This window comes from Melitaea cinxia, chromosome 10 (genome assembly GCF_905220565.1).
Source record: "Melitaea cinxia chromosome 10, ilMelCinx1.1, whole genome shotgun sequence".
In the NCBI taxonomy this organism is placed as follows: Eukaryota; Metazoa; Arthropoda; class Insecta; order Lepidoptera; family Nymphalidae; genus Melitaea; species Melitaea cinxia.
This window is the reverse complement of record NC_059403.1, coordinates 17,791,501-17,804,300: the sequence shown is the minus strand read 5'-3', so window position 1 is coordinate 17,804,300 and position 12,800 is coordinate 17,791,501.

The window sequence follows — 12,800 nt, the reverse complement described above, 5'->3', positions numbered from 1 at the left end:
ATAGTTGTCGCTGGAGACGTTGAATTATTCAGAGCGCGTAGCATCACGCACACTCCAACATTCCGTACGAACGCACCTGATTTTATGGACCCTTTTACATGATCCGCTGAATATTATATAAGCAAACACTAAAAACGCTCATACACACACAGACACGCCTGTATTCGGGTCTCCAGGTCCTCGTCCACATGCCGACGTTTTGTTCGCTTTGATTTACAATTCCTTTTGTGAATTTCGTGAACGTTGTAACGACCTCTTCATTATATACACGTAATGACACATAATAATGCGCTTGACTTTAAAACACAAAAGTTTTAACCCTTTCTTTGTACGGAAATATGTTAATCATGTCTTCAGATGTCTTTGTTTTGAACTGTACAACATTATACCGCGTCTCGTGTCGTGACACATAATTATAATATACTTTTGAGAAGATAAAATAAAAATACTTTTGAAAAATCTTATTGCGTTAAAGAAATGAATTGTGAGACCAGCTGTGTGTTTAAACGCGTTAATCGACGACAGTGGAATGGTACAAGCTGAATCGTACTCACATTTTATCTACTTTAATTGGCAAATAGCGATGTGCGCTACATTGATACGACAAATTCAACAAAGAAGGAAGAGATATAATCCTTTCAATAATAAGAAGAGCACGCGGCGACGTCGCTCTCATATATTGCGCAGTAAAACATTTTATGTCGTTTGTCGCTGCAATAGAACACATTGGTATGACAGGAACGTAGTAAGTACGTACACGTCGTAGCGAATTCGTAGCCGCTACGGAGAACCGTAGCTCACCTACGCTGTCTGATTGTTCGACATACAGTAAATAGTTTCAGAAATTAATGTCTATTTGTAAAGATTTTGAAGATACTTTAATTGATCAACTTGAACTTTTATGCTCTTTGTGTATTTTTTTTCTCTTTCAGTTCATACACTTACACACATTTTGCGTTGTGTTCGATGCGTACGATTCATTAAATTTCAGATGACACTTGTGTAATGTTAAAATAAACATGTACAGTATTTTATTCAAATAAAAAGAGATCATTTACTTGAAATAAATGACTGACAAGACTGGTCCTAAATCACGACGTCACAAATCGCAACCTCTTCTCGTGTTCGAGTCACACGAGAAGGTTAATTTAATTCAGCTCGTAAACAACGAGCTCGCGACCGGCGAGACGCGACACTCACTGCTAATTGCTACGCCGTAGCCGCGAGAGCTACGACGCTATGCGACACCAGAACAGTGCTACGAGTGCTACGTACATGTGTTCAGTCACTGAAAATTCGTGGCATACATCTAATATATTCTAAGATGTTAAGATTACGTAGTTTTGAAGTTTGACAACAGCAATGATATTTTCTACAATTTTTTTTAATGTTGACCGATATCGTTTTCTTGGAGATACAAAGGGGATTTAACATAAGCTTCTATCTGTAATTGTACATAATTGTGTTTGCTCGTAAACGAAAAAAAAATCGACTTCAATTACATCGACAAGTAATAAGTAGACGAAAAAATTGACAAACGCACTAGTTGTCACTACGATTTTCGAGGATTTCCCTCGATTTCTCGTAGATTCACATAATCAGATAGATATAATCAGATCCTGGTTTCCTTACCATGGTAACACGCTTGAGATATCTCCTTTCCAATAAAAAAAAGAATTATCAAAATCGGTTCATAAACAAAGAAGTTATCCACGAACATACACTAAAAAATTAAAAAAATATATATATATATATACGGTCGAATTGAGTAACTTTCTCCTTTTTTGAAGTCGGTTAAAAATTGAAGCTACAATTATATCTTTGGATTTGTCATCGTGGATGTTAATTATATGATATAAATTAAAACATATAATATATTTATGATGGAAAATAAGCCTAAGCATTTTTTGTCATTGATTTAAAAAGTATAACTATAATACAAACTAGCAATTCTTTACTTAAGTCATTCGGGAGAAAAATATTTATAGCCCACAGTGCGTGCTCACAGTAGAGCTAATATGTAAAACTTATTTATTTATTTTTAGGACAACTTACAAAACATACACTAATGCAGATTTTACAAAAATGTGTACAATAATTTTCTGAGTGTCGTTTTATTTACAAGTTGTACGGCGTGGCTAAGGACAGTTCCATCTAAGTAGTAATTATTTTATTTCTTTTAAATTTATATAAATGTAAAAAACAAAAACCTAAAAACTCCCAATAACAAATTATTATACATATTAAAATTGACAAAGAGATAGAAAGAAAGAAAAATACAATTTATCCATAAACAATAACAACTTAACGTTAGCTATAAAGACTCAGTTTATCTCGAGCAATTTTTTTTACACTACGTACTAAAAATGTCAGCTAGGCAAGTAATTAGGAAATCGTTTTTATGTATATTGGAATAACAAGGAAATATCCGTTCCAGTTTTATATACATTTGATTATTCAGCATATGTAGCAAATGAAGCGAATTTCAAATGTAATTTATTTATTCCGACAAGTATGTTATTAAACAAAGTCTTAAAATAGCTACAGATTGTGTAGTACAAGAGGCAGTTTCATGTTTAATTACCTGTTTCTTCAAAACAAGTCAAGTATTACAAAGTTGCGTTATCTTATATATCTATATTATCTTTTTAATGGAGAGACGAGTCATTCAGCATTACGAATAACAGTTATATTAACATATGTAAAGTATCACGTAATATTGGTCGATTCTATAATAATCATCAAGCTCTTATGTTTTTCGATCCAACCATATTGACTTTCCTTATCATGTTATATTTCTTTTTATTAAAGCTGATATTAAATCCGTGTTCATTTGTGTCGAACATGCATTGTACAATGTACTCGTATGTGTGAACTAGTTTTGAAGAACAGTTTCAATAAAAAGATTAAAAGTCATACCTGCTAGATTTTTGATGCTTGTAAGAACTGATCTTGATGATATGTTTCTGATTTGACTCAACTTATATAAAGACCCGCTTGTAACAGACGGAGATCCTCGATTGGATTTTATCATGAAAAGTTTAACAGAAAGAACTACAAAGTGGACAAGTCGGTTGTTGTAATAATTGTGTTTGCTCGCAAACAAAAAAAAAACCGACTTCAATTGCATTGACAAGTAAGGAAAAAATAGTCAAGTGAATACGCGATATCAAAGATTACTCAAAAAGGAATCGTTAGATCTCAATCAAATTTAAATAGGACCATAAAACAACTTTCGATTAAAATAAAAATCATCAAAATCGGTAGACTCAGTGAAATGTTAGACGAAAATACGAAGAAGAGTTTAGATGCAAAAATAGTCAAGTGGATACGCGTTAGGCAAAAAATGGCTTTTTGTCGGCGAGGCCACTTAAATCTTTATTTTATTATTTATTATTAAAGTAAAAATACAACTGAGTATTTTGTGAATATTTCAAGTGGCTACCTGTTGCCATTATTGATATCGAGCAAAAACGGGGAAAAATATCACGTTTGTCGTATGGAAGCCCTACTTTAAATATTTATTTTATTTTGTTTTTAGAATTTTTTGTTATAGCACCAACAGAAATACATAATTTGTGAAAATTTCAACTGGCTAGCTATCGCAGTTCTTGAGATACAGCCTGGTGACAGACAGACGGACAGACAGCGAAATCTTAGTAATAGAGTCCCGTATTTACGCTTTGAGTAAGAAACCCTAAAAAAGATACAACCGAATTGAGAACTTCCTCCTTTTATGTGAGTCGGTTAAAAATAAATGTCTTTACAAGGATTGTTGCAGGTTACTGTATTTAGTATATACAATACCAAATGAATCTTAAACGAGGAGCGGCTCTCCACCACGCCGGAGGTCTGGTACCGTCGCTCGGTACTCGCGCGTGTGGTCGGGCGCGTTCTGCTCTCTTCAAACATAAACAAGTTTGATCTCGCCGTAATCACTCCAGCGTGTCGGACGTAAGAAGCGAGAAATTCAAGGATGAATAATTTATCAGGCGACCTTTGCCCGGCGGCCCTTTACGACGCTCGTGAGCGGCTGTCGACATGTCAATGTGATCGATACCGACAAAAAACTTTATAATTTACGCACGCTCAAATATTAGTTGTTATGTTAATAACTGACACGAAACTTTACGCCCTTTTTATGAAACGGGACTTTTAATGTGTTTACTAACTTACACAAGTTACACTGCTGTGTCGTTGTCGATGTTGTTGCTGTCAGTATGTCGTTCTTTATAAAACAAGTTTTGATACGTTCATTGCTAAATTACTCTTTCGAGAAAGAAAATGCTGGTATGGCTAGTACATCGGTACTAGCTATTGTTGAAATTATATTCCTATACACATATGTACAAGTATAAAATGAAAGTACTTAGAAAATTAACGCTTCCTTACTCTATAACTTTTTATTATTAAAATATCCTGTAGTGTTAAATTATCCTGTATCGTTACTATTGTTGCTACTTTATCCACCGTAGACTGTAAAAAATGTAAAAATATCACTTTATTCATTGCTGATTTTTCATCGTAAGTTTTAATCTCGACGAGTGGCAAGTGTGAAATCATTTGCAGGACTTTATTATAGATGAGAGTTCCTTGTTGCAAAAGATCAGACGCTATGAAGGTAAAAGGATAGTGGTTACAAGTTTATTTTCGATTGTTGTATTTATAAAATGCTCTTTACTTTTTCATCTTAACTGTTAATATTGCGTCTTCGGTGCGACAAAGCCAGCCCTGCGGTCACCAACCCGCCTGCCCAGCGTGGTGACTATGGGCAAAACACATGAGTTTACGTCATTTTTGGCACGAACTTGTGGAGGCCTATGTCCAGCAGTGGACTGTATCAGGCTGAGGTGATGTTAATATTGTAAATATTGTAATGAACGTCCAAAACATAAGAATTTATATGGTTTGACGCTATCGCGAGAACTGCTAATTTTTCTTAATATTTTTCAAAGTAAGTTTAGCTTGAATTTACGTATTTACGAGTCTTTTTTGTTACGGTTTACGTTTTACAGTAAAAGTAGAATGTGTTATATAAAAACCAACCAGCCTGCCTGCCCAGCGTGGTGACTATGGGCAACACACATGAGTTCGCACCATAATGTTTGGCGCGAACTTGGTGCGGCCTATGTCCAGCACGGGACTGCGATAGGCTGAAGTAATGATGATGATGATGACATTATTATATACGTTTGTCGTGGTCTGAGAATTTATGTTTTCGGATCACACCATAGGATTTCTTTCCTATAGAAGTCTTAAAGTATGTGGCGTTTTTTAAAAATTACAGTTACCGATCCTAATCTAATCGAGAATTTATAATTAAGATGTTAAGCGGGATATCTAGCATGTGTGTCATATTCTCAGCACCCAGTACAGTGTACCTGTGAGTATGGTGTTTGCAACAGCGCTGAATATCAAGTGTGAAGAAATAGTATTACATTAATGATTATTTAAGTTTAAAAAGTTGTATTGCTGTCAATTACTTGAACAGTTCACAAGCTCGAGTTGACCCTCGGGGGCACTCGTCGGAGGCGGACCGCGGAAGATCGTCTCGCAGTGAACAAGACGAGATTGTTCATCAATACCGCGCGCACTGGAGAGGAAGGGCCTCGTTAGCGGAGAGAGACCATTCATATAAATACGGTTTGGTTGGATGCCTTTTATGAGTTTTCTCAATAAGAAAATAATTTTTTTCTTTTCGCTCCTTTATGTCGCGCCGCTCTCCGCTCGCCGATAAGAATTAATGATCGCTCAAGAGGACGTGTCTATTGTGCGTCTTCGGGGTTTTGAATTTATTGAGAAATGTGCTAATGTCTAAATTCGATTATACTCGTTGAGTGAATCACTAAGAATTGCGAATTGAATTTCTGATTATTTTGTTTTTGAATTTGCGTTTTTTATTATAACGAGTGAAGTAATTTGAGGAGATCTGACACAAGGATTCAACTAAGAGTACAATGCGAGTTCAGCGTAAAACCCATCAGAAAATATCTTCTACAGGACTTATCGATCTGACGTTATTGAAGCCCTGTCGGATGACTGACGACGCTCGGACTGGCAGTAATGTTTGAAAATTGGAATGATTAAAGCGGTAAAAAATTTTAGTCGAAATAAAAAGTGCTCGCAGTGATCGGTGGAGCGGAGGAATGAATGAGGAGTGGGAAAATGATTACTTGCCAATCACGCCGCGATCGCGCGCCGACCTTAATTTGACGTGAAATTCGGTACGTTTTTAAGTTTTTGATTACATTTCGTCGTTCAACGTTTACCGCGATATTTTGGCAAGCATTTAATGTTCTTTCAAAATATTTCGTTTAGTTTTATATAGGGTTATTTCATTAAGCGTCGTCTAAAACCATCCATAGTAAATTGGAAATAATTGAATTATAAATTTAATGTACTACTGAACATTGAAAGTACAAAAGCGTACAAAGCTTAGGTAACACTAAATATTACGACTTCACTACGGCTACGGCAGTAAAGAATATAGCCACCCCCTCTCTTGCCATAGCTGTCATAAGAGGCGACTACGGGAAATCACAGTTCCACTACCACCTTGGTACTTAAAAAGCCGACCGGTAGCGGGATAACAATCCAGCTACTGGCTTTAAAATACGCAGGTCGAAGATGGGCAGCAGCGTCTTAGCAGCGGTGCGATAAAACCAGCGCTGCGGTCACCATCAACCCGCCTGCCCAGCGTGGTCACTATGGGCAACACACATGAGTTCACGCCATTTTTGACACGAACTTGTGGAAGTCTATGTCCAGCAGTGGACTGCGAAAGAGTGAATTGTTTGAGTGAAGTGGTACATTAATTTTATAATTACATAGTTAAGACGTATAATAATTGTGTTTGCTCGCAAACGAAAAAAAACCGACATCAATTACATCGACGAGTAATAGAACGTAGATCGACGAAAAAATAGTCAAGTAACTACGCGTTATCAAAGATTACTCAAAAAGTAGTTATCAAATCTCAATAAAATTTATATGTGACCACATGACAAACATCAGCTTTCGATATGTACAATTTTATTTTTGTGTTACCCACACGTTAGGGATTCTAAACATTTTTGAATATCATATCAAAAATTGACATATCAGAAATTGATTTTTGATATGATATTCAAAAATGTTTAGAATCCCTAATGTGTGGGTAACACAAAAACAAAATTGTACATATTAAGAATAGCATGGTGTCGTCTCCTGTCAAAGATTTTCATTGTAATATGAAACTTTGAATAGTTACGGGTCTCTGTAAAGAACTCACTATAGACGGCGCCACGGTTCGCTTAAACCGAAAATAAAAATCATCATATCAAAAATTTCGCTCTGGCGGGTACATCGTTCCATAGCTTAATTGGCTAGAGCGCCGACACGGTCAGTCGGAGACGCGGGTTCGAATCCCGCTGGAGTGGTCAATTTTTGATATGATATTCAAAAATGTTTAGAATCCCTAATGTGTGGGTAACACAAAAATAAAATTGTACATATTAAGAATAGCATGGTGTCGTCTCCTGTCAAAGATTTTCATTGTAATATGAAACTTTGAATAGTTACGGGTCTCTGTAAAGAACTCACTATAGACGGCGCCACGGTTCACTTAAACCGAAAATAAAAATCATCATATCAAAAATTTCGCTCTGGCGGGTACATCGTTCCATAGCTTAATTGGCTAGAGCGCCGACACGGTCAGTCGGAGACGCGGGTTCGAATCCCGCTGGAGCGGTCAATTTTTGATATGATATTCAAAAATGATCAGCTTTCGATTAAATTAAAAATTATTAAAATCGGTATACCCAGTAAAAAGTTATTGCGGATTTTCAAGAGTTTCTTTCGATTTCTCTGGGATCCCATCATCAGATCCTAGTTTTCTTATCATGGTACTAAACTAAGGATATTTTATTTCCAACAAAAAAAGAATTATCAAAATCGGTATACCCAGTAAAAAGTTATTGCGTATTTTCAAGAGTTTCCTTCGATTTCTTTGGGATCCCATCATCAGATCCTGGTTTCCTTATCATGGAACTAAACTAGGAATATCTCCTTTCCAACAAAAAAAGAATTATCAAAATCGGTACATCCAGTAGAAAGTTATGCGGTATAATACAACGTAGGTTGACGAAAAAAGCGTCAAGTAAAAACGCATTATTAGATATAACTCGAAAAGTAGTTGTTAGATCTCAAATAAATTTAAATGGAACCAATTGACACACACCACCTTTCGATTAAAAAAAAATTGTCGAAATCGGTCCACATGGTTCACACACAAGTTCTGATGTAACATACATAAAAAAAAGTACAGTCGAATTGAGAACCTCCTCCTTTTTTGGAAGTCGGTTAAAAAACAGTAATAAGGTCACACGACCTCTACATATAAAAAGTTCATACTTGTATGACCTTTTATAAATATATGTTGAGCTAGCTTTTTTGACTCCCTACGGATACTTTTAGTTAAGCATATTTCCTTTAATACAAATTAAAAAAAAATACAAATCAGTAGATAAATTATAAATAAACAGCAGATGGCAGAACCGTCTGCTCTCGCCCTCAGGTCCGAGAAGAGGTTGAGAATTTTTATGGACAGCTGTACTCGTCGAGCGCACGCAAGCCTGCGACTTGGGACACCGAAGATCCACGGGCACCATTGTTGCGCCATTATTCGGAGTGTATCCCGGACTTCGAAGAGGATGAGATTGGTGCAGCGCTCGGGCGGCTTAAAAACGGAAGGGCCCCGGGGGATGACGGAGTTACCACTGAACTCCTTAAAGCCGCAGGGCGACCTGTCCTGAAAGCCTTGGCAAGACTATTTAACGCCGTCATCCACCGAGGTACCACGACGGAGGCGTGGTCCAGGAGTGTGGTGGTGCTGTTCTTTAAGAGAGGCGATAAGTCTCTGTTAAAGAATTACAGACCGATCTCACTTCTGAGCCACGTCTATAAGCTGTTTTCGAGGGTTGTTACGAATCGTCTCGCCAGAAGACTCGACGAATTCCAACCACCAGAGCAGGCTGGGTTTCGAAATGGCTACAGCACCGTGGACCACATCCATACTGTTCGGCAGATTATCCAAAAGACGGAAGAATGTAATCAACCGCTGTGTATGGCATTTGTGGACTACGAGAAAGCCTTCGACTCCGTCGAGACCTGGGCTGTCCTGGACTCTCTGCAGAGATGTCATGTCGACTGGCGATATATCGAGGTACTAAAATCTATGTACGACGCGGCGACGATGACCGTTCATGTCAATGACCAAAGAACAAGACCTATTTCCCTCCGGCGCGGGGTAAGACAGGGGGATGTAATATCACCGAAACTGTTTACCACTGCGCTAGAGGATGTTTTTAAGACCTTGGATTGGGGGGAACGGGGCATCAACGTCAACGGTGAATTCATCTCTCACCTTCGTTTCGCCGACGATATTGTCATCTTTGCGGAGACGCTGGATGAGTTAGGCCAAATGCTGGCCGGCCTAAACGAGTCCTCCCGACGTGTCGGTCTCTGTATGAACTTGGATAAGACGAAAGTTATGTTTAACAACCAAGTCATACCGATACCGGTATCGGTCGATGGTACCCTTCTCGAAGTTGTTCAGGATTATATTTACCTAGGCCATACTATCCAACTAGGCCGCAACAACTTCGAGAAGGAGGCCGATAGGAGGATTCGGTTGGGCTGGGCGGCGTTTGGCAGACTCCGTCGAGTCTTCACTTCGAAGATTCCGCAATGCTTGAAGACAAAAGTTTTCGAGCAATGCGTCCTGCCTGTGTTAACATACGGAGCCGAGACGTGGACACTGACCAAAGGACTGGTCCACAAGTTTAAAGTCGCTCAACGTGCAATGGAACGGGCTATGCTTGGGGTCTCTCTCAAAGACAGGATTAGAAATGAGACTATCCGCGGGAGAACGAAAGTAACCGACATAGCCCACAGAATTAGCAAGTTGAAGTGGCAGTGGGCTGGTCATCTGTGTCGCAGGACCGATGGCCGTTGGAGTAGACGGGTCCTAGAGTGGAGACCGCGTCTTGGCAAACGCAGTGTGGGACGTCCTCCGGCCCGTTGGACCGACGATCTACGTAAGATTGCCGGTGTAGGCTGGATGAGGATTGCGGAAGACCGGGATGTGTGGCGCGAACTTGGGGAGGCCTATGTCCAGCAGTGGACTGCGATAGGCTGAAGTGAAGATAAATTTAAGACAAGTAAATGTTTGGTATTCCTCGTTCACACGTGCTCGCGCTAAATCACACTGCAACAATCATAATGTGGACAAGCCTCACTCGTCACTCGTTTACGCTCGTCCACACGGCTCTGTTCCGCAGCTGTGTTGAGTTATCGCACACGAAACTCATAAACCTGGGAATATATTAAAGCTAAACGCCCGCAGCGCAGAGGTCGCAACTGATAAACAACCACATGATACGTCCCCCTGACCTGCACCCCTCTCCCCTCCGCCCACACCTCCGTCGTATAAACATGTATGAAGAGTACTGCTGCTGTCGGTCAACACACACACTGCAGTCCGCCGCCTGTTGATTTAGTTACTTATTACTCCCGCCGACATGTAACTCGGAGCAGAGTTATTTTGTTTATATGTACCGTCGGTCGTATTTCTATTCTTAAAGCAGATTGATTCACCGATAGACCGCAGTAAATGTTACGCAAATTACTTGTTAATTCTCGAAGGTACATCGTTGTACCAAACTTTGTTCTATAAAGTTTAAGAACCAGTAAAAGAGATTGTACCACTAAGAGTATTTTTCTGTATCATAAAATTGTATTTAACGAAACATTCATTTTATTTCCATGAATCTTTCGCAACTTAGTAATCTGCACAAGGCACAATGTCGTAGATATTACTTGGAAAATATTGCCACAGTAAATAATTTAGACGCCGCGTTGGCGCAACGGTCACAGCCATGGATTGTACCTGTTGCGTTGGCGGTTGCGGGTTCGATCCCCGCTCATGACAAACATTTGTATTGGCCATACAGGTGTTTGCCGTGGTTTGGGAGTTTATGCAGTCCTTGTGGGTCTCCCCACCGTGCCTCGAAGAGCACGTTAAGCCGTCGGTCCCGGTTGTTCACCTGATAGCGATCGTTACTCGTAGTAGGGAATATATACGCCAACCCGCATTAGAGCAGCGTAGTGGATTAAGCTCTGATCCTTCTCCTACATGGGGAAAGAGGCCTATGCCCAGTGGTGGGATATTACAGGCTGAAGCGTAAATAACTTTAATAATAATTATTGTTGTTGTTATCGTTTTATGCTCCTCTTATAATTCTAGAATCATGATCAACGCAATGTCTGTTTGTTTTAACAATCGGTGTCATTATATTGTCGGTTCGACGTTAAAGTCTGATGTTGTGTGAAACTAACAAATAAATAGGCATCGTTAACGCAAACACGCGGTCGTCTGTTCTCAGGGCCACATAATGCGCTGCATCGCCCTTCAAAGGTTAATAACTCGGCGGCGACAGGCCCGCTGGCGATACATTCGCTTAAATATCAACTTCCTTCATCTATCATCGTTCAAAGTTACTCTACGATTCAACGTCAACGCTGCTTTTATTTCATCGATACAGTTTCTGGAGACTAAACTGTGAAGTGGTGCACCGACCTGATTGGTTGACTGAATGTAGAACACGAGTTAGGTGTGAAGAGAACAAGTTAACCATAGGCGTCTGTTACAAAGTTCTAACGTGATTGGTTAATTGGTGGATCTATCACTATCGATCACTAACGATTTTTACAATAGTACTATGGTGAGTGAAAAAACCGCTCTGGTGTAGTGGTACGTATAGGCGCCTATAGCACCGACGGTTTGCGAGTTCGATTCCCGCTTGAAAATCCTTTTTGTCATTTTAGGTCTGCCCCAGAAAGCACGTTAAGCTGCCGGTCCCGGTTGTTGTCATAGACACCTAATAGCAACCCTTACTCACAGAATGGAATATATCCTCCAATCGTCAGTGATGCAGCGTGGCGAATTAAGCTCCAATCCTTCTCTTACATGGAGAATGAAATATGCCCATCAGTGGGATGTTACAGACTTAATCGTGTTCACGTCGTATGAAAATAAGTTGAAATGCATTAAAATAGCAAAATCGCATCATTTAACACTACAATACCGTCATAATAAAGCTAATAATTGTGTTTGCTCGTAAACGAAAAAAAAACCGACTTCAATTATGTCGACGAGTAATACAACGTAGATCGACGAAAAAATTGTCAAGTAACTACGCGTTATCAAGGATTACTCAAAAAGTAGTTATCAGATCTCAATAAAATTTATATGTGACCACATGACAAACATCAGCTATCGATTAAATTAAAAATTATCAAAATCGGTACACCCCGTAAAAAGTTATTGCGGATTTTCAAGAGTTTCCCTCGATTTCTCTGGGATCTCATCATCAGATCCTGGTTTCCTTATCATGGTACTAAACTAGGGATATCTTCTTTCCAACAAAAAAAGAATTATCAAAATCGGTACAACCAGTAAAAAGTTATTGCGGATTTTCAAGAGTTTCCCTCGATTTCTCTGGGATCCCATCATCAGATCCTGGTTTCCTTATCATGGTACTAAACTAAGGATATATCCTTTCCAACAAAGAAAGAATTATCAAAATCGGTACATCCAGTAGAAAGTTATGCGGTATAATACAACGTAGGTCGACGAAAAAAGCGTCAAGTAAAAACGCATTATTAGATATAACTCGAAAAGTAGTTGTTAGATCTCAAATAAATTTAAATGGGACTAATTAACACACACCACTTTTCGATTAAAAAAATTTTTGTCGAAA